Source organism: Salvelinus alpinus, chromosome 2, assembly GCF_045679555.1.
Source record: "Salvelinus alpinus chromosome 2, SLU_Salpinus.1, whole genome shotgun sequence".
Classification (NCBI taxonomy): Eukaryota; Metazoa; Chordata; class Actinopteri; order Salmoniformes; family Salmonidae; genus Salvelinus; species Salvelinus alpinus.
In genome coordinates this window covers 128,842,765-128,868,463 of record NC_092087.1, presented here as the reverse complement: position 1 = coordinate 128,868,463, position 25,699 = coordinate 128,842,765, and the positions used below count along the sequence as shown (strand labels likewise).

The 25,699-nt window shown below is 41.9% G+C and overlaps 1 protein-coding gene across 2 annotated transcripts in view; it reads left to right on the top strand.

The window, feature by feature from the left end:
- Window positions 1-227: 227 nt before the first annotated feature.
- Window positions 228-25,699, top strand: part of LOC139568748 (E3 ubiquitin-protein ligase pellino homolog 1-like) — a 44,750-nt gene continuing 19,278 nt past the window's right edge. For both annotated transcript variants that reach the window (XM_071390800.1, XM_071390799.1), the window contains exon 1: window positions 228-516. The gene's annotated coding sequence lies outside the window, so the exon portion shown is untranslated. The remainder of the gene's footprint in view (window positions 517-25,699) is intronic.

The following is a 25,699-nucleotide window of genomic DNA, read 5'->3' as shown; positions in this document are numbered from 1 at the left end:
ATAACGGTAAAATAAAAAATAAATAAAAAAAAGGGGAAAAGGTACAGGTTAGCGTTAGGGGTTAGGGAAAATAGGATTTTGAATGGGACTGAATTGTGTCTCCACAAGGTTAGTTGTACAGACTGTGTGTGTGTGTGTGTGTTATTTCCAGTAGACTAGGCTACAACTACAAGGCCCATGGTACGTTTCGACGCGTCTCATGACGTAACTTCATGTGAGCACGAGCAGACTGGAGCAGAGACCCGATTGTAAAGATTACTCACTCTAGTATTGTCCTACACTGAGTCCGTTTACCAGTACATTAGAGCGAAAATAGTTGGACAGCGTATAACAACGTCATAAACATATCTTAGCAGGTGAATGTAAAAATAACTCGACAATTCGGTGTTTAGGTCAGCACGGATAGAATTGCTTTCCTTTCAATCTTCGGTGTGCGTTTTTCTCAGCTGGAGCATTCAAATTGGATTTCGAGCGAATATCGGGAAAGTCCAGATGATGCTGACGGATTGTCATTAGGTAAGGCGAGTTTGAAACACATATACAATGTGCTTTATTTTATGTAGCTAAAGTGTTATTTTACTGCAATTTGCTTGGCTACCAAGGGGAAAGTTATTGTCATTATCAGTAAAATATAAAATTGTAGCCTAATTGTTGCACACCTTTACACTTTTTTTTTGTCGACTATTACCAATAGTAGGCCTAGCCTACAATGTATGACTTTTCACTTTCAAGTTAGTCTATTCATGGCACAGAAACCAAACAATGACAACATTTTCCAGCGGTAAGAAATACCTAAACTGAGATTGGTTTTATTGCCCATTGTCATCATTCACACATTGAAACCAAGTAGCCTACCTACCTATTTAACTATTAAGAGAGAGTTAAGTATGTGGACCTGAAATGTGCCTATGGCACTTTTGAAGTATATATATGACGTTACTGGTTGTGCACAATGAAGGGTCTCTCTTTCCCTTGTGTGGTTGACAAGCCGGTTTGGCCCGCACGGAGAAAGCCCAGCTGGGGGCTATTGTTCCCACAACATAAACTGATTTGCATGCATCATCTCGCTGTAGCATCTGGCCTCGTGAGTCCCTCTTTTGTTCCCCCAAATACGGCTCATTTGCTCAACTGTCCAGTCATATTCATTGCTGTCCCTATCACAGTAGAGCTGTGTTTGTGTGTAGCATATGCTGTCTTTACTTTGAAATACCCTTTGACCCTTCTCTATGTAGGGTTAGGCCTATTTTAAGAGAAACTGGCTTCATATCAAACTGTCATCTGAGCATGGAGGGCTGTTAGTAGCCTACTGTCTATACTTTGAAATTCCCTTTGCTCCTCTAGTCTATTATAAGCACTGTTGATTCATGATTGTGCCGTCTTAGAAAACTGGCGTAGTATCATCATACTGTCGTCTGACTATACTCCTCAGTAGTGGACTACATCATCTGTGGATGCTTGGGCGAGTTTAAAAATAACACCGTCATATCACTCTCACCAGAGTTTCCATTCCTGAAATGGGCTGGATCAGTTTCCTTTATTTAATCAGGCCGGTCTCCCTACTCGACTCCAACCTCCCAGATAAGATGCTCCTACCCACTCACCCCTGGTATGTCAACAGGTTTTGCGGGGATCAGTTATGCAAGTCTATTTGTTTTGGGGCGAAAAGCCCTAAGGATGGGTGTCTGTTTCATGCCTTGATTAGGGAATAAAAACAAACGTGGGGTCACCGAAGGTTGCTGAGGCTGAACATGAACGGAGCTTTTCAGAGACTGCCATTTGTGAGGATCCCGTTAGCATTCTGTGGCTCGGCAGTCGCAAAAGGGTAGCAAACACAATTAGTTAACATCAACCCTGGGGCACATACTGAAAGCATGTAGCCTATGGTGTATTACACATAGCCTACTACAAGTTACTAAGTAATTGATAGGCTATATCATGTTAACAACAGCAACATTGGGTGTGCCATGATGACCCACATTTAGGCCTATGTTTGTGTAGTGTTGTGCATGCATCGCTTATAACCGTATTTTAGCCTACATTCCCTGTCAAGGGCCCTTACATGCTCACCATTCTCATGACTTTGGTTCCTGTTTAGGTTATAACTTGTGTGACACATCTCTTTTGAACAGAGTGAATGAGCAGACAAAACATTCATTGAACAACTCGCCACCTAGCCTGAACCTTTTCTCTGTTCAACTTGATAAATCAGCTGTCTGTCATAGCTCTGTGTCAGCGAATGCTGTACATCTGTCTAACTTGGAGATCTGCTTCTGTGGTAAAGTCAATTTACTGAAAGTCATTCCTGGAAAGATCCCTTTTTTTCTCTTTTTCCCGACTGGACAGAAAGACACAAAGGCTATTTTAATTGGTCCACTCCACTCCTCTCCTCTCCATATTCCTTCCTCTGCTTACCCCACTCCTTCATTGTTATCAAGGTCGACTTGATGTGTTGGAAAGGTCCAGTCATGGGCACCTACAAGCCACCGCCTCTTATCTCTCTCGGGTTACGTCCGAAATGGCACCCTATTCCCTATGTAGTGCACTACTTTTGACCGGGGCACATAGGGTTCAGGTCAAAAGTAGTAACCTATATAGTGAATAGGATGCAACCTAATTTTTGTTGTTCTCCCTGAACTTGGAAAATGGAGAGGTTGTCTACCTGGCCGATTTCGCTTCAGCGCTATAGGGAAAACACATTTGCTTGGGAACTTTGTTTTGCCCATGGTTACCTCCCAAGTTTTCACCGTTCTTCTGACTGATGATTGGAGAATGTGGAAAAACAAATAAAAGTGGTATCTTTCTGTCCTGAATTTGTATGATAGTATAATGAGATGTGTTCTCTGTGACATTGCTGCTCATAAGCAAATGGACGTTATCCTTACCTATAGCTAAATCGGTGCCTTGTATGAGGATGACACCCGTAGTTGACAGATGTAACCTATCATTTCAGAAGACCATCTTCACTCTCTGAGGAAGATTCATAATAATAATTTATTTATTTATTTAACCTTTGTTTAACTAGGCAAGTCATTTAAGAACAAATTCTTATTTATGACGGCCTTCCCCGGCCAAACCCGAACCCGGACGACGCTGGGCCAATTGTGCGCCGCCCTATGGGACTCCTAATCACGGCCGGTTGTGATACACCCTGGAATCAAACCATGGTCTGTAGTGACGCCTCTAGCACTGAGATGCAGTGCCCTAAACCGCTGCGCCACTAGGCAGAACATAGTATTTTCTTTTCTTCTAAAAACAATTATTTATTTGCCTTTCAGGGTAGTCTGTGTTCTACCTCAATGAATAATTCAAAGGGTTTGAAATGTAAACTGCCACCCTCCATCTGCTACCTCAAAAGTCAGACTGCTGAGGTTATGTCACCGTTGGACTCCATTTCAAACTGACATGATGACATCTCCCCTAACCCCCATTGTTAATGACGTTAATAAAGAGACGTTAATAATGAAGAATACACTTTGACTGTATTAAATTATCTGGAAAGTCAGTATCTCTCTTTCTCTTTCTGTCTCTGTCTCTCTCTGTGTCTCTCGAAGCCAGCCATGAGCTTATTAGCCTGCAGTCGAACCCTTTTTATGAGGTGCCGTGTTTGGATCAGACTTTGTCCCTCCCTTGATAATCTCTTTATAGAGACGGGTGCCTATGAAATGGCCACCTACAGCCAATAGCAACCCTCTTTATTGGCACCTATGACCTCTGTGAACAGGATTACAGTAAAAGTCCTAAGAGCCTTGTTAGGCTTACACAGTATGCACTGGGTATTTTGTAATTAACCATCATAACAATGACAAAAAATAGTACAAAATGCATTAAATGTAATAATGCATCTTTGGAAATTAGCTACGACATACCTAATAAATACAACACCGCTTTGGTGACAGCCCTGTCTCAAAAACGAATGGTTTTCACCACGTGGAAGTGGAGTTTCTCCTCCTGACCGTGCTGTTCTGCTCGTAAAATGACTACCAACTTTGCCCACGTCATGTTAAAGAAAATGCTATTGGGTAAACTATATCTACTTGAATATAAAGTTGAATCGCCCTTCTCCTAAAATGAATGCCTTAAGACGATTATGACGATTATTTTTGTTAGTTCACTGTTATTGTCCATAATTGTTGGTTACACGATTACACAATAATTGTGCCAGCTCTAACGTTAGCTGGGTTTTGAACTCCTGTCTTTACTCCTTTAATCTCCCAGCTTCTCCTTGGTGAAAAGCACAATACAGTACTGATTACATAATTAGGTTTCTCAAAGCTAATCAAGGCTTCACAGAATTAGCTACAGTACTTGTTGATGTGCAGTTAGTATTCTTTATTTCCATGACATGTCCTACCCGGACCACGTATAATGTCTCTCTCTGTACTACCACCAAGCACAGAAGCTGTGTCGTGTTTTCTCTGTGTGATGCTAGTCTGACACCAAATCGCGCCCACCCGACTCCCTGTCGTGCGGTTAAAAACGATTCACCGCCCAGTCAGACCGGAGGCTGTTACGTTTGTCACGAGTGGAACGAAAGGGGTGCAACAACAGTGTCCTTGTTGCTGCAGAGGAGTGAAGTCACTTTAAAAGTCGTCCTCCTTGTCTTGGGAGAGGGTGGGTCTCTGTGCTATAGCTGCAAAGCTCCTCCATTATCCAGTTACAGGCCAGTGAATGGGCCTCTGTCCTCTGCAGTTAACTGGCTTTATTCATGGCCAGGGAATATAGAAATGTGACTGAATTGCAGGGTGTTTCTTGAGACTTGGCCTCTGCTCTATTTTATCTGCTAACCTGTTGGGACCTTAAGAATACATCTTGTCAGAGATGTGTGACGTTCTCTGTCTTTCGAAATGATGTTGAAAGCCTACTCTAAGGGAGTCTTTGTAGGGTGCAAAGGTGTGTGATTGTTCCCAGTTCCGGCTGACTATGGGTAGTATAGTCACTGCAACACACAGTTTGTAGGCTGATGTGATCTACTTACAGAGCCAGCTGAGCTATGGCTCATTGCCTTGGTGGTAGGTACAGTATATCGAATTCATTTGAATGTATGTTTTTGCAGGATATTCAAAATGCCTTTTATGCTAGAATCAAGGTTTTGTTATTTTTGTTTGTTTTACGAGTGTTTATGTCCGCTTGTTCTCATGTATTTTTGGTCTCGTCTCCTTCGCTCCTTCGCACCGGAGCACCTTCCCATTTACACCAGAGATCTGTATATAATGACGAGATGCACGTCTCCGCCCTAAAAATTTGATTTTTTTGGCCCAAAGGCAAGCTTAGGTCCAAAATAAGCATTGGCCTTATTTTGGACAGATTTTAGCGAGAGTGAAACCTCTTACTTTCAAGACGAGAGATCACGTCTTCCTCTCTGACAAGCGGGTTCAACTCGCTATTTGCATTTGAGGTTTGGTCCAACAGAATCTGACAAGCGGGTTCAACTCGCTATTTGCATTTGAGGTTTGGTCCAACAGAATCGGTCATATTGACTCCAAAAACACATTGAGACATTATTTTACTGTAATAGAGGAGAAGTGAACTTTTCTAGCGATACTGTCACGTGTGCTCCCTCTCCGGCTTCTAGGTCACCAGGCTGCTTTGTTATGGCGCACACCTGTCACCATCGTTACGCGCACCTGCGCGGCATCAGACTCACATGGACTCCATCACTTCCCTGATTACCTTCCCTATATATGTCACTCCCTTTGGTTCCTTCCCCAGGCGTTATTGTTTCTGTTCCAGTGTCATTGTTCGTGTTTCTTGTTTTGTATTTAGTTGCGTTTATTTATTAAAACACTCACTCCCTGAACTTGCTTCCCGACTCTCAGCGCACTCATTACAGATACCCATTTTATGTCTCAACTACTCAAATTGCACACAGAGCAGACAATACTAAAACGAGAGTATCAATGAACATTGATTCTGGAAAATGAATGCTCAGTTTGTCGCGCATGGCATTGGGGTACCACGTACCGCTAGCAGCATTTTAGCCTAAGACTGTTATATTAGCTGTCGAGTCTGTGTTTTATAAATGTGCATAAGCATAAAACACAATTATATAAGGGATTGGCAACTCGTTCTCCTGAGAAATAAGGTAGGCCACTTGATTTCAACATCTGAACAAAGTGGACAGGCTAACATGCTTTTCAAACAGTTGGAGACAGACAGAAGGGTGTGTTCACAACAATTCAACTGTTCAACCTTGTTAGCCGACAGATAGATCCAAGTTCGCTAAACTTGAAATATAAAGATTAGCTGGCTAATCACTAGCACGTGGACCAGAGAGATTGTTGATGAGACCTGTGTTCATTTTCTATAGCCTAATGCCTGCTGCAAGAAGTGAATCATTATTAGTGAATGTGCATTATGCATGGTTCTAGTTAGATTTGTAACATAAAATGGCATTTTCATAGACTTGAAAGCCCGATCAGAGATAATTGCAAAAAAACAGCAGTTTAAACTATTTTGATAAAATAATTCAGTTATTTGTGGGTCTTATGGTTGTGGAAGGCTTATATTTAGCCTAGGTATAACTACACAATGGGAACAGCCGACACCTCAAAGCCAGATAATACCACCATTGTTGTGGGGGTGCCATGTCCACAGCTCCACCGCTTTCAGTGCCAGTGCCAGAATCACACTGGCAGTGAGTGGAGATAATATAAACATGTGAAGGGGAGGTTCTGAGAAGAGAAGAAGAGTGGGAATGACATACATCGACATATTTGGTTATTTTATTTAGACAACAACAGAGGACCACCAGAACAACAGAGTACACAGGTACAGTACCATCAGAAAGTATTCATACCCCTTGACTTACTCCACATTTTGTTTTGTCACAGCCTAAATTTAAATTGGATTAAATATTTTTATTTATTTATTTTTTATCTACACACAATACCCCAAAATGACAAAGTGAAAACATGTTTTTGAATTTTTAGCACTTTAATTGAAAATGAAATACAGAAATGTCACATTTACATAAGTATTTACACACTTGAGTCAATACATGTTGGAATCATCTTTGGCAGCGATTACAGCTGTGAGTCTTTCTGGTTAAGTCTAAGAGTTTCGTACACCTGGATTGTACAAAATGTGCACATTATTCTTTAAAAAAAATGTCAAGCTCTGTCAAGTTGGTTGTTGATCATTGCTAGACAGCCATTTTCAAGTCTTGCCATAGATTTTCTAGCCGATTTAAGTCAAAAATGTAACTAGGCCTCTCAGGAACATTCAATGTCGTCTTGGTAAGCAGCTCCAGTGTATATTTGGCCTTGTGTTTTAGGTTATTGTCCTGCTGAAAGGTGAATCTGTCTCCCATTTGCCTCAATTATAAGGCAAATGGGATTCAGGACATAAAGTTAATTTCTTTGCCAAATTTTTTGCAGTTTTCCTTTAGTGCCTTTACAGGATGCATGTTTTGGAAGATTTTTATTCTCTACAGGCTTCCTTCTTTTCACTGTCATTTATGTTAGTTTTGTGGATTAACTACAATGTTGTTGATCCATCCTTAGTTATCTCCTATCACAGCCAGTAAACTCTAACTGTTTTAAAGTCACCATTGGCCTCATGATGAAATCCCTGAGCGGCCTCTCCGGCAACTGAGTTAGGATGGAGGCCTGTATCTTTGTAGTGACCGGGTGTATTGATACTGTCACTTGAGTTGACGCTGGAGAGACGAAGCAGGTACGGGAGTAAAACATTTAATAAATAACGGACATGGAACAAGACAGGAACAGCGTCAGCAAACAGGTAACACAAACAAAAGACAATTAATGCAGCCGCGGGGAACAGAGCAAGGGAACTGACAAATATAGGGGAGGAAATAAAAGATGAGTGAGTCTAGGTGAGTCCAATATTGCTGATGTGCGTGACGAGGGAAGGCAGGTGTGCGTAATGGATGGAAGGAGTGCGTGATGCAGGGCAGCCTGGCGCCCTCAAGCGCCAGGGGGGAGGAAGAACGGGAGCAGACGTGACAGATACACCATCCAACGTGTAATGAATAACTTCACCATGCTCAAAGGGATATGCACTATCTGTTTTTTTTTTACCCATCTACCAATATGTGCCCTTCTTTGCGAGGCATTGGAAAACCTCCCTGGTCTTTGTGGTTTGATCTGTGTTAGAAATCCACTGCTCATCTGAGGGACTTTACAGATAATTGTATGTGTGGGGTATGGAGATGAGGTAGTCATTTCAAAATCACACAGAGTGAGTCCATGCAACTTATGTGACTTGTTAAGCAAATGTTTACTCCTGAACTCATTTAGGCTTGACCTAACATAGGGGTTATATCGTAATTGACTCAAGACATTTCAGGTTTTCATTTGTAATTAATTTGTAAAAAATTATTTGGTGTATTGTTTGTATAGGCCAGTGACACAAAATCTAGATTTCATCCATTTTGAGTTCAGGCTGTAACACAACAAAATGTGGAATAAGTCAAGGGGTATGAATACTTTCTGAAGGTACTGTACCTGTGTACTCTGTTGTTCTGGTGGTCCTCTGTTGTTGTCACGCCCTGACCTTAGAGATCCTTATTATTCTCTATGTTTGGTTAGGTCAGGGTGTGACTTGGGTGGGAAAGTCTATGTTTTCTATTTCTTTGTTTTTAGCCGAGTGTGGTTCCCAATTAGAGGCAGCTGTCTATCGTTTTCTCTGATTGTGGATCATCTATAAATTGTCATTTTCCTTTTGGGTTTTGTGGGATCTTATTTTCTGTTTAGTGTCTGCGCCTGACGGAACTGTTCGCTTTCGTTTTTGGATTTGTTATTTTTGTTTGAGTGTTTCTTGTAAATAAATATAATGAACACTTTCCACGCTGCGCTTTGGTCCACTCTTCCTTCCACCGACGACGAGCGTTACAGTTGTTGTCTAAATAAAATAACAAAATATGTCGATGTATGTCATTCCCACTCATCTTCTCTTCTCAGAACCTCCCCTTCACATGTTTATATTATCTCCACTCACTGCCATGTGATTCTGGCACTGGCAATGAAAGCGGTGGAGCTGTGGACATGGCACCCCCACAACAATGGTGGTATTATCTGGCCCTTTGAGGTGTCGGCTGTCCCCATTGGCACACGGAGTGGCATTCAGCGGGTGCCAGCTCTGTGCCAGCTCTGCCCAGCAGCCACGGGCGGGCACCGCGTCATCAGACTCTCATTATTTATTGATCTAATGGCCGACTTAGCGGGAGAGCGACATGGAAAGGCCAGTGACATTGGCCTCTCCAATCCTGGCCAGGGTCCGACAGAGAAGACCAGGGGAGAAGTTAGTGGCCCATGTTTAAAGACCTGGGTTTCCTTTGTCAATGATGACTGGGTGGGTCACTTGTTTTGGGCTTGAAATAAATAGAAGTGAAACTGAATGAGTTGTTGTGACCTGGGACATGTCTACTGTAGGTATGTTTGGTTTATTGTGTTCCTTTCTGCACACAGTGGAGTACAGGTACAGATGTAGGATCTTAATTTGACCCAGTTTACTACAAAAGGACAATAATCCTGCAGCAACAGGAAATGTGAATTATTATGTGGATGATAATTAATGGACATTTTTGTAGGGGTTGATAACATTTTTGTTAGGGCAAATCAAGTCTGAAATTTCTGCATGGAAATTACAAACTTTAGAAGCCTATTTAACCCTTTGATGCTACAATCCCATATTTGTGATCATTGTTGAGTGGTCCCTGCAGCGTACGATGTCAAATACCTGATTGGAACAGTAGCAACAGAATGTATGACGCAACAAACGCGTCGAAACACCATTGTTGTCTGAACAGCATCTAAAATGTTTTTTTTGTACTGAAGGAAAATAATAGTCTTAAACTTTATTCCTCAATTTGACCTTTTATTGTAAAAGATAAATGCGAACATCATCCAAGCATCACACGGAACACATCCACAGCCAAACTCACATCCACAGCCAGATTCCATAAACAAGTCTAAATAACAGGTTGCGCTGACAAAACACAAAACATAAGTTAACGACCTAACAGCTAGACTAGTTTACAATGTACCACATCTCTGGTGAGCACAAGAGACTAATGTAAATGTTGATTAGAAAATAAATATATGTCAGCTAAGCTAACAGCAGCTAAATTCTTTATGATGGCAGCCATGTTTGTTTACGACTTCAACTGTAGCCAGCAAGTAGCTTAGCATTAGTTCATCATAATCAGTACAACATTCAAGTATTTTACACACATCATATGTGTCCATTACAATCTATGCAAGATTCGGAATGCATGATTTGTCACCAGTACTTGAAAACATGTTAATAAAACAGTAAATACATTATGATCCATACATGAAGTTGATGCCGGAAGTTTACATACACTTCGGTTGGAATCATTAAAACTCGTTTTTCAACCACTCCACAAATTTCTTGTTAACAAACTATAGTTTTGGCAAGTCGGTTAGGACATCTACTTTGTGCATGACACAAGTCATTTTTCCAACAATTGTTTACAGACAGATTATTTCACTTATAATTCACTGTATCACAATTCCAGTGGGTCAGAAGTTTACATACGCTAAGTTGACTGTGCCTTTAAACAGCTTGGAAAATTCCAGAAAATTATGTCATGGCTTTAGAAGCTTCTGATAGGCTAATTGACATCATTTGAGTCAATTAGAGGTGTACCTGTGGATGTATTTCAAGGCCTACCTTCAAACTCAGTGCCTCTTTGCTTGACATCATGGGAAAATCAAAAGAAATCAGCCAAGACCTCAGAAAAAAATGGTAGACCTCCACAAGTCTGGTTCATCCTTGGGAGCAATTTCCAAACGCCTAAAGGTACCACGTTCATCTGTACAAACAATAGTACGCAAGTATAAACACCATGGGACCACGCAGCTGTCATACCGCTCAGGATGGAAACGTGTTCTGTCTCCAAGAGATTAACGTACTTTGGTGTGAAAAGTGCAAATCAATCCCAGAACAACAGCAAGGACCTTGTGAAGATGCTGAAGGAAGCAGGTACAAAAGTATCTATATCCACATAACCTGAAAGGCCCCTCAGCAAGGACGAAGCCACTTCTCCAAAACCGCCATAAAAAAGTCAGACTACGGTTTGCAACTGCACATGGGGACAAAGATCGTCTGATGAAACAAAAATATAACTATTTGGCCACAATGACCATTGTTATGTTTGGAGGAAAAAGGGGGATGCTTGCAAGCTAAAGAACACCATCCCAACCATGACGCACGGGGGTGGCAGCATCATGTTGTGGGGGTGCTTTGCTGCAGGAGGGACTGGTGCACATCACAAAATAGATGGCATCACGAGGAGGAAAATTATGTGGATATATTGAAGCAACATCTCAAGACATCAGTCAGGAAGTTAAAGCTTGGTCACAAATGGTTCTTCCAAATGGACAATGACCCCAAGCATACTTCCAAAGTTGTGGCAAAATGGCTTAAGGACAACAAAGTCAAGGTATTGGAATGGCCATCACAAAGCCCAGACCTCAAGCCTATTGAAAATTTGTGGGCAGAACTGAAAAAGCGTGTGTCAGCAAGGAGGCCTACAAACCTGACTCAGTTACACCAGCTCTGTCAGGAGGAACGGGCCAAAATTCACCCAACTTATTGTGGGGAGGTTGTGGAAGGCTACCTGAAACATTTGATCCAAGTTAAACAATTTAAAGGCAATGCTACCAAATATTAATTGAGCGTATATAAACTTCTGACCCACTGGGAATGTGATGAAAGAAATCAAAGCTGAAATAAATCATTCTCTCTACTATTTTTCTGACATTTCACATTCTTAAAATAAAGTGGTGATCCTAACTGACCTAAGACAGGGAATTTTTACTAGGATTAAATGTCAGGAATTGTGAAAAACTGAGTTTAAATGTATTTGGCTAAGGTATATGTAAACTTCCGACTTCATCTGTACATGTGGTGTGCTACAGCAGAAACGACAACACGATATTTTTGATAGGAACGCATACATGTCCAATTTGTAAGACAAACAACCATGAAGGCAATGCGGGCGCCAGCCAGAAAATGTTTTGGGGGAAAACGTTTGTGCAAGGCCTGTTCTGACTAGAGATGCGCAATGTCTTAATCCTTGAGCTGGGGAAACACTCAGGAAGTACTTGGGCTCACGTTGAAGTTGAATAGAGAAGTTTGTCCGCTCAGTAAAGCCTCAAACATAAATTGTCCGCAAGAGTGAAATGGGCTACTTCTTATACAAATTAACGAGGAGGCGGAACACACCTCAATTCAAACTGTTGTTAGAAAATAAAACTTGTTCAAAAATAATTTGAAATTGACAAGTTGAAACAGCCTATTGATAATTAACAGGCAGCGTGCCTTGGTTTGAGGGCAGCGCAGGTAACTGTCCTGTTTAGAGCATTCTGACATCACGAGCATGAAAAAACTCACGCAGGGGCGACGGTTAGAGATATTTGGAACTCACGCGTGAAATGGTTAAAACTCAAATACACTACAAATACACTCAGCAACAAAAGAGTGATAAAATTAAGATCCAGTCAGTGGAATCAGAAGATCAATCGTTGCACTGGTCATTAATCGTGGAGCTCTCAAACAGATAGTCAATAAATATTGAATTGGTTAGAATATTGAACACTTTTGAGATGTCAATCCTGTCCATTGCAGAGCCCACAGAAGGCCATTGCATTGAACATTCTAATTTAGAACTGTATGATTTCATTGCATCATAACAATGAATGATATTACTGGCATTCCAAACATGTCATTAAACATTGTTGTGGTCAGTTTCCCAGGCAACACATTTCAAATTCCTGGATTCTGAAGACAAGAACCTCATTTAAAACATTTTATCATGAAGAGAAAAGGTGTGAGCAAAGGTTTGTGGTGGTTCTTCAGCGTTTTCATGTGTGGTGGCTCTACAGACATTGTGGATTCTACCCACCTTTACAGCAAAAGACAGAAGACCACCCACCCAAAACCAGACCATGTACAACATTTTGGCAATATCAGCTATGTGAGACAGACTAAAGAAGAAGCCAAATCAGATTACAAGTCTTTTGGCGATGGACCAACGCACAACCTCCTTGGACTGGCGAACCTGAGGGTGTCAATGTCCACCTTGTCCACGGATAGTTTCAGAGATGACCTGATCATTGATCCTGTTGACTCTTGGAATTCTCAACCCTACTACCCCCAGAAACCATGGATGTCCTTCGATGAGATACAGGTATGACGCTCACCAGGTGTTTCCAAATAAAAATGTACAATAGATTACCTGGTTTCTCAATTTTGGTGAAACTCACAATAAACCAAAGGAAGCATTTCTAACTGTTACACAGGCATACTCAGCAGAGACATCCTGGCCTTACTTCCCGTGGCAGATCGTGCCTCCTTCACCCCCTGTGCAGAGGAGAGCCTCCAGCATGTGGAGATATATGGAGAAGGCCCGTTCATCTAGCCCTGAGCTGCAGACTCCCACCCCAGAGGAGAGAAGCAGCTTCCTCCAGGAGAGCCGTTTATGTAAATATATGTCTTTGTCCTCCACATCCTCCATGAGCCAGAACACTGTCTCTCCCTGTGGGGGACTATGAGATGGAAGAGAAGTAGATCAGTTGCCAGAAGAGCCAGGCTAAGGGCCAGGATGTGGCCCACCTTACTGATGCCATCCAGCAGTGACGTGCAGAAAAAATAACTAACAGGCAGGCCACAATAAATAAATATACATTTTATCAATAATAATTTTGTCATCTTCATGTTTTTTCTGCATGATTAAATCGATTTCTGAACTAATACTTCCCAAATTCGCTGTGATCTGGTACAGCTCGCTCCTGCCTATGGATGTCACACGTCATCTCTTGCCTTTTGGCGGTTACGTTTGTTTTACGGCTAGTTAAAGTAAGCTGATCAAGACTGTTGTGCTCTTCCGTGTTCTGCAGAAGAAGGTGATGGATATGGGTGTCTGCCGTATCTGTATCAGCGACACAATGAAAGCACTGGAACAGCAGCAACAAGACTTAGTGATAGTTTCTATGAGCGATTTGAGCAGAAATGCAATGAACTGGGTCTGGCAGAAAGCGAAACTCATTGTAGCCCAAACAGCCGAACAGAATAGAGAGGGGGCAAATCTACTACAACATACTGGACAATATCAATGTTCATGTTGTGCTGGGGACAATTAAAGGCCACTCTAAAATGTGCAGTTTTGTCACACAACACAATGCCACAGATGTCTCAAGTTTTGAGGGATCGTCCAATTGGCATGCTGAGTGCAGGAATGTCTAACAGAGCTGCTGCCATAAATGTTCATTTCTACCATAAGCCGCCTCCAATGTTGTTTTAGAGAATTTGGCAGTACGTCCAACCAGCCTTACAACCACAGATCACGTGTATGGCGTCGTGTGGGCGAGCGGTTTTCTGTGGTCAACATTGTGAACAGAATGCCCTATGGTGGCATGGGGTTATGGTATGGTTAGGCATAAGCTACGGACAAGGAACACAATTTTATTTTATCGATGACAATTTGAATGCACAGAGATACCGTGACGAGATCCTGAGGCCGATTGTCATGTCATTCATTCACCGCCGTCAACTCAATTCATTTGAAATGTTTCTAAAATCTCCTATGGGAAAAAGATTGGAACCATTTCTGTGTTTGACTTGCTAGGTTTTATGGGTATTATGACATGTCCACTGTGGGGCTCAATAGTCCGCCTCAGACCTCACCGCACATCACTGCCATCCAGGGACAGCTATTTAATTGTGGTCCTAGACTGATTTCTAAATCAAGCGCTATTACAGTTATGAAGTATGTAAGAAAGTACTGTGAGTTTTTCCGTTCTCACACTAGTAAGGAACAGAAAAGGTATGTTACCTTTCCTTGGATGAGATCTGACTGCTTCTGTAGCCATCAGATGGTAGTTACTTATTAAATCTAACAGACAGACAGACCTTTAACCTGTCTGGGAACCCCTCGCCAACAGCCAATGAAATTGCAGGGCGCCAAATTCAATCAACAGAAATCTCATAATTCAAATTTCTCAAACATACAAGTATTAGACACTATTTTAAGATAAAATTCTCGTTAATCAAACCACAGTGTCCGATTTCAAAAAGGCTTTTCGGCGAAAACAGAAAATATCATTATGTTAGGTCAGCAACTAGTCACAGAAAGCATACAGCGATTTTCCAACCAAAGAGAGGAGTCACAAAAAGCAGAAATAGAGATAAAATTAATCACTAACCTTTGATATTCTTCATCAGATGACACTCCCGGGACAACATGTTACACAATACATGTATGTTTTGTTCGATCAAGTTCATATTTATATCCAAATAATACAATAAATAGTCCTATAATTCCTATAATAACTACAAAAGTCAAATAAAGAACAGAGCAGCAGCAAATGATGAGTGTAAAAGTGTGTGTGTGTGTGTGTAATATGTGTGTGTGTGTTTGGGTTGTGGCTGTGGCTGTGGCTGTGTGTGTGTGCGTGCGTGCGTGCGTGCGTGCGTGCGTGCGTGCGTGCGTGCGTGCGTGCGTGCGTGCGTATATGTAGTGTACAGTATGTGAATGTGTGCTTGTTTTGTGTGGGAGTGTCAATGTAGTGTGTGTGAGTGCGTATGTATATGGTTTGTATATACAGTCTAGTGAGTGTGCGTAGGGTCAAATCTTTTCAGCCTGCTGAGGGGGAAGAGGCAATGCCATGCCCTCTTCACAACTGTGCGGGTGTGTGAGGACCATGTTAGGTCCTTAGTGATGTGGACAGCAAGGAACTTGAAGTCAAGGAACTTGACTCATCAACGTGCGTGCGTGCGTGCGTGCGTGCGTGCGTGCGTGCGTATATGTAGTGTACAGTATGTGAATGTGTGCTTGTTTTGTGTGGGAGTGTCAATGTAGTGTGTGTGAGTGCGTATGTATATGGTTTGTATATACAGTCTAGTGAGTGTGCGTAGGGTCAGTGCAGGTAGTTTGGGTACCCTTAATTGACTATTTAGCAGTCTTATGGCTTGCGGGTAGAAGCTGTTTCGGAGCCTGTTGGTCCGAGAGCCGATGCTTCGGTGCAACTGATGGTGCAGCTGTAGAACTTTTTGAGGATCCGAGGGCCCATTCCAAATCTTTTCAGCCTGCTGAGGGGGAAGAGGCAATGCCATGCCCTCTTCACAACTGTGCGGGTGTGTGAGGACCATGTTAGGTCCTTAGTGATGTGGACAGCAAGGAACTTGAAGTCAAGGAACTTGACTCATCAACGTTGGTGATCATGCCTACCAACTTCGTGTCGTCAGCAAACTTGATGATGGTGTTGGAGTCATGCATGGCAACGCAGTCGTGGGTGAAAAGGGAGTACAGGAGGGGACTAAGTACAAACCTCAGAGGGGCCCTCGTATTAAGGGTCAGTGTGGCGGAGGTGTTGTTGTATACCCTCACCATCTGGGGCCGGCGCGTCAGGAAGTCCAGGATCCAGTTGCAGAGGGAGGTGTTCAATCCCAGTGTCTCCAGCTTGGTGATGAGTTTGGAGGGGACTATGGTGTTGAACGCTGAGCTGTAGTCTATGAACAGAATTCTCATATAGTTATTTCCCCTCTTGTCCAGGTGGGAGAGGGCAGTGTGAAGTGCACTGAGATTGCGTCATCTGAGGATCTGTTGGGGCGGTATGCGAATTGGAGCATAAAAGGCATTTAACACGTTTGGGAGTTCTACATCACTGGGCAGAACTCCTGCATGGCTGGGTTTCCCTTTGTAATCCGTTATCGTCTGCAACCCCTGCCACATACAATGAACATCGGCACCAATGTAATAGGATTCCAACTTCCTCCTATATTGTCCTTTTGCATGTTTGATGTCTCGTTGGAGGTCGTAGTGGGCTTTCTTGTATGCGTGCGTCCATGTCCATGTCCCGTTCCTTGTAAGCAGAAGTTCTAGCCTTTAGCCCAGTGCGGATTTTGCTTGTAATCCGTGGTTTTTGGTTTGGATACGTTCTTATAGTCACTGTGGAGACAACATCGTCCTTGCACTTATTGATGAAGCCTGTTACTGTCGTGGTAAACTCCTCAATGCTATCGCAGGAATCCCAGAACATATCGCAGTCTGTACTAGCAAAACAGTCTTGTAGCCTCTTGTCTGCTTCATCCGACCACTTCCGTATTGAGCACATCACGGGTACTTCTTGTTTGAGCTTCTGTTAGTAAACAGGAAGCAGGAGAATTGAGTCATGGTCAGATTTGCCGAAGGGAGGACGAGGGAGGGCCTTGTATGCATTTCTGTGGGTAGAACAAAAGTGGTCTAGAGTTTTTGCGCCCCTTGTCGCTCTCCCGAGTTAAAGTCTTCGACCACCAGAAACGCTGCCTCTGGGTGAGTGGTTTCTTGTTTGTCAGGGAGAATTCAAAATTTCCAAACAATTAATTTAGCGGTATAGATTTCGTTGTAAATGCAGCTGCGCCGACTGGCCAACCGTACCCGCTGCCACTCCCCTTGCCACGCCCACTACCTAAACCCTTTAGATCCAGAAAAAAACACTGTAAAGTATTAAGTGTTTGAAGACCCATCACCCGGGGCAGACACAGAGTATGTTCTTTGAACAGCAGTGAAATCTGATGAATGATTTAAGCTTCCATGGGGAAACAAACAACAAGAACAGAGAAAAAGATGAGCACAAGATTCAAAAAACCTAACCCGTCCCAATTATAAGTCATAAACCACCTATCCTGTGCCCACAAATAGCTATCTCTCAATTTCATCAAAAAATCAGGCAGGCTTTTTTCTCATCATTCCGTTCTCACAGATCACTCTTTAACTGACTTGCCTACTTAAATAAAGGTGTAAAAAAATATATATATATTCGGCCAAATCGGTGTCCAAAAATACCGATTTCCGATTGTTATGAAAACTTGAAATCGGCCCTAATTAATTGGCCATTCCGATTAATCGGTCGACCTCTAATCCTGATGCCTAGTCACTTTACCCTGCCTTCTTGCACATAAAGTATCTACCTCAAATACCTCATACAGTGGTTTCTCAACTAAAAGTTTTGTGATTATGCTGCGGGTTAGGGTTATGCTGTGGTTTAGGACTGTACCCTTCGTCACTGCTTCATTGCTCCAGACCAGCGCAAGGGGGAGTTAGAGCACTGATTATGCTTTTGGGTCCCAAGGCGCTAATGTGTCTCTAACTGACAATGCATGGGCGACATAAACCAAATAGAAACTGATAATTGTGCACGACTTCAAAATTGAATTTCAATTAACTGAATGATAACGATGAAGAGGGTGATTGAATTTAGAACAATAGTGTAAGAATTGCTATTCCTCGGTCCTGTCCTCCTGTTTCTACTCGTCAGTAATACTTTCTAAAACTATTGTTACACTAAGATTTTTTATTCTAAGAGAAACTAAAATGTTCAATTATATTCTGTGATATTCTTAAGATATACTGTATGTGTTGACTGAATATAAGCAAGTGATGTCTGCTAAATAATCAAGTTGATGGCACAGTCATATAGCCTCGGCACCTACATAGAGCTGAGTCATTCATGGCTTTGGATCAAAATAAATAAGTACCGACATTCTTTCTGATAGTCTTTAATAAAGACATGTTTTGGTTATCCTGACCTGGACACCATGTATTATAATAGCCTGTTATGGGCTATTAGCAGGACAATAGACTCTTGCCAACACCTCTCTGTATTTTGATACTTTGTGCAAGACAATTGATCAGCATTAAAATCTTTGGATGGGGCCTCCCGAGTGGTGCAGCGGTCTAAGACACTGCATCGCAGTGCAAACTGCGTTGCTACAGATGCTGGTTCGATATCCGTGCTGGCCGTGACCGGGAGACCTATGGGGCGACGGTGGGCTTTTGGTTTCTCTCCCTCTAAAAACAGAAATAAATCATTCTAAATAACAAACTGGCTTTATTTACAAATTAGTAATAATGTCTCACTCCATGTTCAAGAATGGCCTTTTTCTCGCTCACTTTAGGTTATTTGAAAACAAAATCTCCAAAATATCGTTATTTTTTTAAACAAAGCAATTAATATTATTAATTAATTCAGAATTATATAAAAGCCTTATAGATATTCTCACAGATCCTAACGAAAAATGCCTCTTAGAGATTAATTTAGAATCCTCCAACCCTCTAAATCGAATTATTGGCGGAGAGTCACGTCATAGAATATATATTTTTCCGATATACTGTAGGCCTATCGTAGGCGACATGAGTCTCACTATTGTTGAGTAATGTGCTGTTAAAAGTGGTGTAGGTCTTATTTATTTAAAAAGCATATTGAAGTTAGAAGCAATAAGATTTGAAGCAATAGCCTACCCGCTGTGGTCAACTATTTCAGCACCGTTTCGCACTGCTCTGAGACAAGCATGGGGACTGGTCTTGATAAATCAATGAGATTTTTATTTTCACTGAATCTCCATTTGGGTATTGGTTAGACTACAATTAGGGTGTGGAAATGTTATGCTCTTAGTACTGTAGCCTACTCCCAGCCATCACATTATACAGCGCCATATTTTCCTAACGGAAACCCTGAAGGTTTCGTTTTTCTTGGAATAGAAACACTATAATATTAATCAAATTAATTAGGCAACATTTCTTAAAATCAATCCCATATACTATGTTCTTACAAAAAAAATATTTTAAATTCTCTACTACAGACAATATTGAAGGTTATCAAATGCTTTTAAAATATGCCCTCTGGTGGTCAAACTAGCACTAACTAGCATTAATGGTAACAATGGCTGACAATTTACCCTTTCCCACGTACCATCACAAGGGTCTGATCGTTCTACAGTGATCCCTGAAGTATACGATCACACCCTTGTGATTAGAACGCTTATTTAGAACGGTCAGTTTCGAATGACGCAACAGTCAGCATTGTAGCTGGCCACACTTTTTTCAGAAACTATTTACACAAACACAGTCCTTACAAAGTTATGTCCAGAATGTGAGCAGTTTATTTTTGGATGCAATGTTCAGATATTCACAGAAGTATCTATAGCATAACACAATCATCTAAACCGGAAAAATGTAGGCTACATTTGTCCTAGCGCTAACTGAGGAAAGATTGACGCAAAACAAGCGGTCATATTTTCGAACTCTCGGCTGACATAAACTACAATATTAATAGCAATTACTATTTATAATGAATCACATCACGGGTGAGCTCACCATTGATCGAAATAATGAATTAAAGTAAAACACTTTCTAGAAATCTAAAGTAATCCGACGATGATTAGTTTCAGTACGCAGCCATGCTTTTTTTCCTCACAGAAACCAAAGATAATAAGAGAAGACAAGATGAGTTTGGTCTGTTTATAGTATGCATGTTGAAGGGGTGTGTCATCTACCATCGCTCACATCCCACCATTCACTTCCTGAAGTTCTCAAAAAATGAGTGAACCCTTACTCACCTCATTTTGTTATAGCATTTTTGGTCCGACAGACAATTACGTGAAACCCAGAATGCATTGTATGTCAACAAACATGGCTCCACACATAGCTGGAATTAGCTTAGCTCATCATAATCAGTACAACCTTCAAAAAAGTATTTTACACACATAGTATGTGCCCATTACAATCTATGCAAGAATCGGAATGCATGATTTATCACCGGTACTTGAAAAACATGTGAATAAAACAGTAAATATATCAATAATTACCACACAAAACATTTTCTAATAGTGATTTATTGATACAAATGGCGTGTGCAGGCAGTCAATCACGTAACCTCTCACTCCCACTCTGAGCCATTCAGTGTTGTTGTTTATGTATGTAGCTAGTGAGCTAAGCTGTAGCATTGACAATGTCTGAAATGAGTCTGAAAGTCAGGAATCAGATTCTGACAGTGAGGAGCTGCCCCCCAGCCATTGAGAACCCTGAATCTGAGGACCCGTTGTCCACTGACAAAGTCCCAGTTCCCTTTGAAGATGTTGGTGGTGATGGAGGCAGACCGGCAGTGGATGAAGTACAGGAGTTCTGTGGTAGCTGGAAGGCTGCCAGCGATTTCACCCCTCCTGGCCCTGCTGTTTGCTTTGATGAGTCCCAGTCTGGAGTGCAACGCCTCTTGCCATTTCCATCTGAGGCAGAGTGCTTCAAGTTGTTTCTGACAGAGGAGCTGGTGGGAGACATAGCAGAGACCAATCGCTATGCCTTGGAGCTACAGGAGAAGAGAGAGCCAGGAGTGGGGGGGACAATCACAATTCGTGAAATGTATACCTTCCTGGTGACAGTCCTTCTCATGGGGATAGTAAAGAAGAACTCCCTAAGAGAATACTGGAGCACAGATCCTATGTTTGCAACTCCCTTCTTTGTCACCCTCTTTTCCCAAGACTGCTTCCTAGCTCTGCTGCGATGACTGCATTTCATCAACAATGCTACTGCCATCCTAAATGACCCGTTATACAAAATAAGAAATGTCAACAGCTGGCAGTAAAGTGTGCATGACAAACGAGACATCCGTGTCCTCTCCACTGTCCATACAGCAACCATGTCGGCCACAGGGAAGGTGGACCACCTGACGGGAGAGAGAAAAATCAAACCAGACTGTGTGCTTGACTATTACCTCAAAATGGGGGCAGTGGATAAGGCGGACATGATAAACAGCTTTATGGAATGCACTCAGAAAACGACCAAGTGGTATAAGAAGATATTTTTCAATTTTTCCGGGGTAGCTTCAAAATACAACAAGCCAATACTTCTCTGACGCAATTAGCATTGTTTTAAAGAGCTAATATAAGAATGTAACTAGCTACATAAGCACGATTGAATATCTCACCCACCATAAAGGTTATGACATGAGTAACGTTACCTCGCGTGTCCGCGGTTATAAGGAATATACACATTATGCTCCATACACACAGTGAGCTACAGTAGGAACGGTATAACACGACATACAGAAACTATTATAACGTAATAAGGTACTTATTTTGCTAGAAACGCAGTCTGGATTTGAACCTGGGTGTCTGTAGTGACGCCTCTAGCACTGAGACGCTGTGCCTTAGACAGCTGCGCTACTTGGGAGTCAAAAGTTTCAAAATACAACACATGCTAATACTTCTCTGACGCAATTAGCATTGTTTTCCAGAGCTAATAGAAGAATGTAGCTAGCTACCTAAGCATTGAGTATAACACCATAAAGGTTATGAAATGAGTAACGTTACCTCGCTTGTCCGCAGTTATAAGGAATAAACACAAATATATTATGCTACAGTAGAAATGACATAACACGACATGCAGAAACTATTATAACTTAATAAGGCACATACTTTGATAGAAACGCACACATTTCCAAAGTTATTATTGGTAACGAAAACAACAATGACTGTGATGCAGGCAACAGACGGAAAATGTGAACACGTGTGTGCAGGACGGGAGATGAGCAGATGTCTGCAGACTTGAACTGCACAAACAATTGGGAAGTGTTTGGGGAATTTTGTCTGGGTCAGAAATGTCCCCAAAAATTATTGGTCCGCAAAAGTAAAGATGACTACTTTTATGTGAATGAATGAGGCGGAACACACCTCAATTCAAACTGTTCTTAGAAAATAAAAAACTTGTTAGAAAATAATTTGAAATTGACAAGTTGAAAACAGCCTATAAATAAAAACAGGCTGCGTGCCTTGGTTTGAGGGCAGCGTGGATTAAAAGTCCAGCCTCTCTCAGCCTATTGCGGACAGTCTGAGCACTGATGGAGGGATTGTGCGTTCCTGGTGTAACTCGGGCAGTTGTTGTTGTTGCCATCCTGTACCTGTCCCGTAGGTGTGATGTTCGGATGTACCGATCCTGTGCAGGTGTTGTTACACGTGGTCTGCCACTGCGAGGACAATCAGCTGTCTGTCCTGTCTCTCTGTAGCGCTGTCTTAGGCGTCTCACAGTACGGACATTGCAATTTATTGCCCTGGCCACATCTGCAGTCCTCATGCCTCCTTGCAGCATGCCTAAGGCATGTTCACGCAGATGAGCAGGGACCCTGTGCATCTTTCTTTTGGTGTTTTTCAGTAGAAAGGTCTATTTAGTGTTCTAAGTTTTCATAACTGTGACCTTAATTGCCTACTGTCTGTAAGCTGTTAGTGTCTTAACGACCGTTCCATAGGTGAATGTTCATTAATTGTTTATGGTTCATTGAACAAACATGGGAAACAGTGTTTAAACCCTTTACAATGAAGATCTGTGAAGTTATTTGGATTTTTACAAATTATCTTTGCAAGACAGGGTCCTGAAAAAGGGACGTTTCTTTTTTTGCTGAGTTTATATCTTTATTTCCCAAACACAATTCAACACAATCACTTTTTTGTCTTTTAAAACAGGCTTAACACCTTTGTGCTTTTTAAAACACTTTTAACATAGGCCAGGCCCTATTGTTACCTCATTTCTCAGCGATAATGCATTGCGTTATGCCTGGGAAGAAAACACTTCAATTTGCTCAACTTTCCACTGGCTCAACCATTGGCTCAGCTTACCCCATGGCCATTGGCTCAAACATTTTGACTATATTAGGCCACACAGCTACAGAGATGCTCTTGCATGCTAGGTTCAGGACCTCATATTGAAGCTTATAGAGACCTCAACAGATGCATAGAACAATCTTAAAAGTGTCTACTTTGGTTTAGATACAAGCATCATGAAACCTCTAACACAATAAATACATTTGACTTGGTGAAAATCCGTTTTTTGGACCTAACTTGCTTACAACTTTTTCCATGTCATTTCTTTCTTCACAGACCATGAAAGGAGCTCTTCCTAAATATTTGGTCAAATTATTCATTTTGTGTATGGTTTCCTTGTAACGACCGTCTACTTCGTCCTCCTCCTCAGACAAGGAGAGGCGAGAAGGATCAGAAGACCAATATGCAGCGTGGTAGTTTGAAGACATAATGAATTTATTGACAAGACGAACACTGACACGATCTACACTTGAATGATACAAAATAACAAAACGACGTAGACTGACTTAAACATGAGAACTTACATACAACGAAGAACGCACGAACAGGTACAGACTACAAACAAACGAACGAACGAACGATACAGTCCCGTGTGGTACCAACATACAAACACAGGAGACAACCACCCACAACAAACAATGTGAAACAACCTACCTTAATATGGTTCTCAATCAGAGGAAACGTAAACCACCTGCCTCTAATTGAGAACCATATCAGGTAACCCATTAACCAACATAGATACACATAACATAGAATGCCCACCCCAACTCACGCCCTGACCGACTAAACACATACAAAACAACAGAAAACAGGTCAGGAACGTGACATTCCTAGAAACAAGTGTGGCTCAACTTACCTCTTTAGCTTAATTTCTGCCACTCTGCCCTAATATTGGGTAAATTAATGAATTTTCAAATAAGTTCAATACATTTTAGAATATTGTTGAATTCCGTTTTAATGTCTGGATTCTGTGACTCCGTATGTGTTTTCCACAACGTGGATTCTATTGGGCCCTACTGTCCTAAAAACTCCTTGAATTCCTTTCTCATTTCTCTCACTCAGTAGCATTATCAACCACACAGCGCTACTATGTGTGTCTCTCCCCTCTATCATAGACAGTTCCAATCATGCATCGAAATACTTGTCAAATCGGACAAACACACCAAATGTGTTTTTTGTGCAGTAATATTGTAGTAATGAGTACTAGTGTGTTTTAGCTGTGGAGCTGTGGATTGATTATGTGTGTTTGTGTGGGTATCTGTCCCTGTGGTGCACCGCTACTGAGAGCTGAGTGGATTGGACTTGAGGGCTGTGGGAGTGTATGGTCAAGGTCAGCGTGTGGAGTAAGGGTCAGAAGACTATCGGGGGGAGCCGTCAAGCTCAGATCAGTCCCTGGAGCTGACACTGACCCACCCTCTATCCATACACCCCTCCTCCTGTAGGGTGGAAGCACCCAGCCTCATGTACAAAAGGTTACCAAAGGTTGAGATCATCAACTAACATAAGTGAGGGCAGGGACATTTCCCAGTTTACAGTCAACTCTGATAACTGATAAATGCAATGGCTTGGGACAGTTGTGACAGTTTGCACTAAACCGGAACATGCAGTTAGTTATCAGAGGCAATTAAAAATGATGCAATTGAATTGGGACGAGGAGCTATATTGCACTTTTTTAACAGTTTATCTAAAGTGCACTTGTCAGCAGTCGACTGTGATTCAAGATGACACAATTTAATTTTCCATTTAGAATTTGTGAGTTCATTTTCAGCTAAAGTTCTTGGATTTGTTGGCCATCAGACGTATAAACAAATTGTGTGACTCCATTCTTGCTTATAAGACGCTTATATGATAAGCTCAGGCTGTGCCATGCACACAGCGTAAAGAGAGCCAGCCAAGGTCAACATTGATAACTATGGCCCGCTGTAGTCGACTGAAAATGGAAGGGTGTGACATATGTCTGGTCTAATTAGCTTTGTTTGCGCCCCACTAAGTCCCCTGTCGTTGCGATGCTAAGAGCCTGCTCTCTGAACTCTCCCTGCAGTAGCAGCAAAGCTGAAGATTAGCGCCGAGCCTGTCTAGCCGTGGAGAGTTGAGCTTTTTACTCTCCGCCTGATGGATTTGTGTGACCGGTCACTCTAGCGTCCTGCTGCACTATGTAACCGAAGCTAACACGCGTTCTACACTATTACTATGATTGTATTAGTCTGTATCTTCAGTTGCAAGTCTTAAGAAAGTTACAGTGTATGACTGGCAAGCAAAGCCAGGATAGCAGTTTAGCTGTCGCGTTCGATAGGCGCCACAG